This window comes from Bombina bombina, chromosome 7 (assembly GCF_027579735.1).
Source record: "Bombina bombina isolate aBomBom1 chromosome 7, aBomBom1.pri, whole genome shotgun sequence".
Lineage (NCBI taxonomy): Eukaryota > Metazoa > Chordata > Amphibia > Anura > Bombinatoridae > Bombina > Bombina bombina.
The window spans coordinates 237,375,678-237,383,870 of record NC_069505.1 but is presented as its reverse complement, the minus strand read 5'-3'; positions in this window follow the sequence as shown (position 1 = coordinate 237,383,870).

The window sequence follows — 8,193 nt, the reverse complement described above, 5'->3', positions numbered from 1 at the left end:
CTCCCTGGATGATGGGTTTGTCGAACCCTGAATTATGTGACACTTTAGTAACTGTCCCTCTGGTGAGCAAGTGTCCCTGCATGCCATACTTTAGTGCAAAAGAAAGGGGATGAGGCAAGCGCTCAGAAAGAGCAGTTCAATGAGAAGTCTGAGTTACAGAATATTAGTGCATATGCATAGTAAAAAATATCAAATGAAAGAAATACATTTTATTATCTGAAAATTAAAGTGACCATATATTTATTAAATAAGATTTATCTATGGATCAAGACTCTATTTAGCCAAAATACAATGGACCAGATTACGAGTGCGTGCAACAGATAAGCGGTTTATCGTGAGTGTTTGCGCTCATCAGGCTTATCGCTTTTATTATAAGTTGGAAGTAAACGCGATCGCTTGAGCGCGATTGCCATTTACGCTAGAATGATTACCGTTACTTTAGAGCTCTGGTTAACTGTTTTGCAAAACTAAAAAGTTGTGCAAAACGCATCAAAAATGCATTAAACGGTACAGTTACACACATAACACTATCTAATAAATATACATTACACAGTACAGTTACACACAACACTATCTAATAAATATACATTATACAGTACAGTTATACACACAACACTATCTAATAAATATGCATTGCATAGTACAGTTACAGTCATAATAACCCTGTCTAATAAATATACATTACACAGTACAGTTACATACATAATAACACTGTCTAATAAATATACATTACACAGTACAGTTACTCATATTAACACTATCTAATAAATATACATTACACAGTAAAGTTACACATAACACTAATAAATATACATTACACAGTACAGTTACACACATAATAACACTGTAATAAATATGCATTAAACAGTACAATTACTCATAACACTGTCTAATAAACATACATTACACAGTACAGTTACACACAACACTATCAAATAAATATACATTACACAGTACAGTTACACACAACACTAATAAATATACATTCTAAACGAAATTGAGCAAAAGATGATCTGTATCCCTGTGATATCTCATAAGTATAAGAGTTATCATCTGTTCATAATGATCTATATTTGTTGCCATGACAAGCTAATCAGATACTGCTTGCAAGAATGCAGTTTTATCATGTTGTATTGTTTCAGGGTAAAGATTGACTAGTAATGGAATTGGAAATTCTATAGTATATAAGTTTACACCAAGAGGTTATGATAACAACAGTCATTATTGATTCCGTGGTGTGCAGAAATCTTATATTTGCATAGTATGCCAGGATTCAAGAAAGTAAGAAAATTTGCAATCTATAATTTATATTGTCAGCACCCTGAAAGGACATACAATATACTTTTGCAGATAAAGAGTTAGGTTGTGAACCCACCACTACTTATATTACTAACATACGTATCTTGCATTTTATCATTGTGTTTACCCTGAAGTCGTCTGACACATAGATATAGGTACTATTATCAGTACTGCATAATCACTGTATGTACATAAAATTAATGTTGGTTTATCTTACAAAAGGTTGTGAGTATGTTTATTATACCGAGGATTTACAGTACTTATACATATTTAAAGCAACAAAGCACTTCTTTACAGAAATGCTGAAAAACCATCCTGTTCGTTAATTCCATTTGGTGTAAGGGTATTAAGCCAAAAGATCCAGCGACATTCAGATTGGAGCAGCATTTGCTCTATGTCACCTCCTCTGATGCCTGGTTTTATAACCTGTAATACGGAGACTTTAAGAAGTGGTCTGGTACCATGTTTCTTTAAATAATGTCTTGCTACCGGAGTGAGTGTTTTGTTTTTACCTATATCAGTTATACAGTTTTTAATGCTGTTGTATGTTCACCTATTCTGGTGCGTAGTTCTCTGGTTGTGATACCAACATATCTCATGCCACATTCACATAGTAAACAGTAGACCACATTTTTGGTCCTACAATTAGCGAAACCAAGCATCCGTTTGGTTCCAGTACGTGTAGGAAATTCTCTTTCATCATGTATGTATTCACAAAAACTGCATGAGCCACAAGCATAAGTTCCACATAGTCTTTTATTGCTCGTTTTTTTCCTAATAAAGTGACTCTGTACCAGTTTGTTCCCTATTGTTGGTGCTCTGCACGAGCTGGTGTTTATTCTTTCGCCTATGCTATTGGCCAAAACGGGATCCGATTTCAAAATACCAACATGTTTATTGAGTATTTCATAGATATGCTGATGTTCTGAATTATAGGTCGTAACAAATCTTACAGTATTTTCGGGCTTTGTGCTTTTTTTTTTTGGTATAAGTAAGGAGTCTCTTGCGGTTCTTTTGGCACGTTGGAATGCCAGTCTTATAGTTTTTTGTGTGTAGCCTCTCTTCTTCAAACGTAGTTTGAGTTCTTTTGCTCTTTTAAGGAAAACACATTCATCTGTTAAATTTCTCCTGATTCTCAGGAATTCTCCCGTGGGGATTGCTCTTTTTGTTTGTGTAGTATGACAGCTGTCATATTGTAGTAAGGAATTTGTTGCTGTCTTTATACGTTTATACTGACATCAATTTGATAACTTTATCACATTTGGCAATATATTCTGAATGTCTACTTGTGTGGTTCTATTATGTGCTATATAGAATATACAATTTGGTAGTCAATAACTATTAACTGTGTTTATTAACAGACTGTTATGATAACTGAGCCAAGATGTTATTCCACATCTTATGATCTTTATAATGTAGAAATACTCTTAATATGAATGGAAGCAATAATAGACTGACAACTTGTTTAAGAATTATTCTTTATTACGATCATGACACGTAATGCAATCATTTTTGCCATTTGTTTACCTAGATTTCTATGGTAAGAGACATCATAAATCTGATCGGAGGATACAGTAATCTCCTGACCAATAAGGAGATATCATTTTAATAGACATATCCCTATCTGTATTCATTATTTGCAAGATACAACTTGTTTTTGAGATAATATACTTCAAGAGGAACGTTATCTCGCGCTAATATAGTGTTCTATACAGTTTCCCTTTCATGATTCTTAAAATGAATCTCAACTCATGAGTCTTAAAATGAATAAACCTTGTCATGGATAAATACCCTTAGTGTGACCGGATCAGTAATACATCTAAAACTCATTCGACTCTAATAAATCAGTTTGCGATATGAAAGCTGCCTCGCACTAACATAATGTTTCATACAATCACAAATACCTGAAAAGTGAACTACAATGGCAATGCAATATACTAGAGGAAGGATTACATATATTATGTAATGAGATAGGTAACCCTGTTGACGCTTTGTTTACTGTTACCTAGATACGGTCATGTGACCAACATTGAACCAATGACGGGAGACCATTCATGATAGGATGTTTTGAGAGGTGTGTGCTTACAACCAATCCCAATTGGTAGAAGACCATACAAATACCGGGCTAATGTCCAGACTCTGGTTAGCCTCTGAGAAAGCCGTGCTAGCGGCAAAATGTGCATCAGGCGTTGTCTGTGTGTGTGAGACCCTTAATTTTGTTCCTCCCTGGGACCGTTCAGACTTATATTAAGGCATTTGCCTCCACTTATTTAGCCTCATTTGTCAACCAGCTCCTGCTCTGTATACCAGCATTGCTCAGATTAGATAATGTTGTTGGGGTCAATCCCCTTTTATAGATAAATTTTAGAGCAATCCGTGTATTCCAAGAGCTCTGAGCCAAACGGTTTATCTGAACAGTTATCCAGGGAGATAATTTTGCTCCTGTGTCTCACACATACAGTCCTGATCTTTTCTTTAAATGTATGTCCTCAACACTATCTATGTAATACACCTTGGTACACCTTACCATTTTTTTACTTGGTTAATAGTAAAAGTTATGTTTTAATTTATTACCAGTTCCTGACACTGACCCGGTTTCTATAATCATTGCTGTTTATGGTGTTATGTGAGTGCTGGGTACTGTCAACTTTTCTCTTTTGGTTACCCGTTAATAATTTATTATAGGTGGCAGCGTAGTAGGAGCTCACGTTAGGGGGTAGGTAATGTAGGTGGCGGCGGTGTAAGGGCTCACATTAGGGGGTAGTTAATGTAGGTGGCGGCGGTGTAAGGGGCTCACATTAGGGGGTAGTTAATGTAGGTGGCGGCAGGGTCTGGGAGCGGCGGTTTAGGGGTTAATAACTTTATTAGGTGCGGCGGGGTCCGGGAGCGGCGGTTTAGGGGTTAATACATTTATTATTAGGAGAGTGAGGGGGATAGCGGATAGAGGGGTATACGTGTCGGGCTATGTTTGGGAGGCGTGTTAGACAGTATGGGAGATTTAATAACTTAGCCAGGTTTTGTAGGCGCCGGCAGTTTCTAAAGTGCCGTAAGTCACTGGCGACTCCAGAAATTTGTACTTACGCAGATTTCTGGACATCGCTAGTTTGTCAATCTTACGGCACTTTAGCAATTGCCGGCGCGGTATATTGGATAGCTCGAGTTGCGAGCTGAAACTACGGGCGGCGGGGGTTCCCTCGCTTGCACCGCAAACTACGATGTATATCGGATCGCGCCCCTAATGTACATGATATACCTATGAATTTTAAAGAATTTGTTACTGATTCTATTCAGAAGGCTTTGTCTGCATTTCCGCCTTCTAATAAATGTAAAAGGTCTTTTAAAACTTCTCATAAAGTTGATGAAATTTCAAATGACCGACAACATAATGACTTATCCTCCTCTGATGAGGATCTATCTGATTCAGAAGATCCTTCCTCAGATATTGACACTGACAGATCTACTTATTTGTTCAAAATAGAGTATATTTGTTCTTTGTTAAAAGAAGTGTTAATTACTTTGGATATTGAGGAAGCTAGTCCTCTTGACATTAAGAATAGTAAACGTTTAAATGCTGTTTTTAAACTCCAGAGGTTTTTCCTATTCCTGATGCTATTTCTGATATGATTTCTAAGGAATGGAATAAGCCAGGTACTCCTTTTATTCCTTCTTCAAAGTTTAAAAAATTGTATCCTTTACCAGCAATTTCTATAGAGTTTTGGGAAAAGATCCCTAAAGTTGATGGGGTTTCTACTCTTGCTAAACGTACCACTATTTCTATGGAAGACAGTACTTCTTTTAAAGATCCTTTAGATAGGAAACTTGAATCCTATCTAAGAAAAGCCTATTTATATTCAGGTCATCTTCTCAGGCCTGCAATTTCTTTGGCTGATGTTGCGGCTGCATCAACTTTTTGGTTGGAGAATTTAGCACAACAAGAATTGGATTCTGACATATCTAGCATTGTTCGTTTACTGCAACATTAGCATTGTTCGTTTACTGCAACATGCTAATCATTTTATTTGTGATGCCATTTTTGATATTATCAAAATTGATGTTAGATCCATGTCTTTAAGCTATTTTAGCTAGAAGAGCTTTGTGGCTTAAATCTTGGAATGCTGATATGACATCTAAGTCCAGATTATTATCTCTTTCTTTCCAAGGTAATAATTTATTTGGTTCTCAGTTGGATTCTATTATTTCAACTGTTACTGGAGGAAAGGGATTTTTTTTGCTTCAGGATAAAAAAACCTAAGGCTTCTAACCGTTTTCATTCCTTTTGTCAAAATAAGGAACAAAAATCAAATCCTTCCCCCAAGGAATCTGTTTCCAATAAATCCAAGCCTTTAAAAAAAAAACAAACAAAGTCAGCCCCTAAGTCTGCATGAAGGTGCGGCCCTCATTCCAGCTCAGCTGGTAGGGGGCAGATTAAGGATTTTTGGATAAATTCTGTCCAAAATCAATGGATTCAGAGCATTGTCTCTCAAGGGTATTGAATAGGATTCAGCGTAAGACCTCCTGTGAGAAGATTTTTTCTCTCACGTATCCCAGCAAATCCAGTAAAAGCTCAGGCTTTCCTGAAGTGTGTTTCAGACCTGGAGTCTTCAGGGGTAATCATGCCGGTTACTTTTCAGAAACAGGGTCTGGGGTTTTATTCAAATCTATTCATTGTCCCAAAGAAGGAAAATTCATTCGGACCAGTTCTGGATCTGAAAATTTTGAATTGCTATGTAAGAATACCAACTTTCAAGATGGTGACTATAAGGACTATTCTGCCTTTTGTTAAGCAAGGACATTATATGTCTACAATAGACTTGCAGGATGCATACCTTCATATTCCGATTCATCCAGAACATTATCAGTTCCTGAGATTCTCTTTTCTAGACAAGCATTACCAATTTGTTGCTCTTCCATTTGGCCTAGCAACAGCTCCAAGAATCTTTTCAGTGGTTCTAGGTGCCCTACTCTCTGTAATCAGAGAGCAGGGTATTGCGGTGTTTCCTTTTCTTTCATGTAATTAGCAAGAGTCCATGAGCTAGTGACGTATGGGATATACATTCCTACCAGGAGGGGCAAAGTTTCCCAAACCTTAAAATGCCTATAAATACACCCCTCACCACACCCACAATTCAGTTTTACAAACTTTGCCTCCGATGGAGGTGGTGAAGTAAGTTTGTGCTAGATTCTACGTTGATATGCGCTCCGCAGCAAGTTGGAGCCCGGTTTTCCTCTCAGCATGCAGTGAATGTCAGAGGGATGTGAGGAGAGTATTGCCTATTTGAATGCAGTGATCTCCTTCTACGGGGTCTATTTCATAGGTTCTCTGTTATCGGTCGTAGAGATTCATCTCTTACCTCCCTTTTCAGATCGACGATATACTCTTATATATACCATTACCTCTGCTGATTCTCGTTTCAGTACTGGTTTGGCTTTCTACAAACATGTAGATGAGTGTCCTGGGGTAAGTAAATCTTATTTTCTGTGACACTCTAAGCTATGGTTGGGCACTTTGTTTATAAAGTTCTAAATATATGTATTCAAACATTTATTTGCCTTGACTCAGAATGTTCAACTTTCCTTATTTTTCAGACAGTCAGTTTCATATTTGGGATAATGCATTTGAATTAATCATTTTTTCTTACCTTCAAAAATTTGACTCTTTTTTTCCTGTGGGCTGTTAGGCTCGCGGGGGCTGAAAATGCTTCATTTTATTGCGTCATTCTTGGCGCGGACTTTTTTGGCGCAAAAATTATTTTCCGTTTCCGGTGTCATACGTGTCGCCAGAAGTTGCGTCATTTTTTGACGTTATTTTGCGCCAAAAATGTCGGCGTTCCGGATGTGGCGTCATTTTTGGCGCCAAAAGCATTTAGGCGCCAAATAATGTGGGCGTCTTATTTGGCGCTAAAAAATAAGGGGGTCGCTTTTGTCTCCACATTATTTAAGTCTTATTTTTTCATTGCTTCTGGTTGCTAGAAGCTTGTTCTTTGGCATTTTTTTCCCATTCCTGAAACTGTCATTTAAGGAATTTGATCAATTTTGCTTTATATGTTGTTTTTTCTCTTACATATTGCAAGATGTCTCACGTTGCATCTGAGTCAGAAGATACTACAGGAAAATCGCTGTCTAGTGCTGGAGCTACCAAGCTAAGTGTATCTGCTATAATTTTTGGTATCTGTTTCTCCAGCTGTTGTTTGTATTGCATGTCATGACAAACTTATTAATGCAGATAAAATTTCCTTTAGTACTGTTACATTACCTGTTGCTGTTCCGTCAACATCTAATTTTCAGAGTGTTTCTGATAAACATAAGAGATTTTATTTTTTAAATCCATTAAGAAGGCTATGTCTGTCATTTCTCCTTCTAGTTTACATAAAAGTCTTTTAAAACTTCACTTTTTTCAGATGAATTTTTAAATGAACATCATCATTCTGATACTGATAATGGTTCTTCTGGTTCAGAGGTTTCTGTCTCAGAGGTTGATGCTGATAAATCTTTGTATTTGTTCAAGATGGAATTTATTCGTTCTTTATTTAAAGAAGTATTAATTGCATTAGAAATAGAGGATTCTGGTCCTCTTGATACTAAATCTAAACGTTTAAATAAGGTTTTTAAATCTCCTGTAGTTATTCCAGAAGTGTTTAATCTCCCTGATGCTATTTCTGAAGTAATTTCCAGGGAATGGAATAATTTGGGTAATTCTTTTACTCCTTCTAAACGTTTAAGCAATTATATCCTGTGCCATCTGACAGATTAGAGTTTTTTTGGGACAAAATCCCTAAGGTTATGGGGCTGTCTCTACTCCTGCTAAATGTGCTACTATTCCTACGGTAGATAGTAATTCATTTTAAGGATCCTTTAGATAGGAAAATTGAATCCTTTCTAAGAAAAGCTTACTTA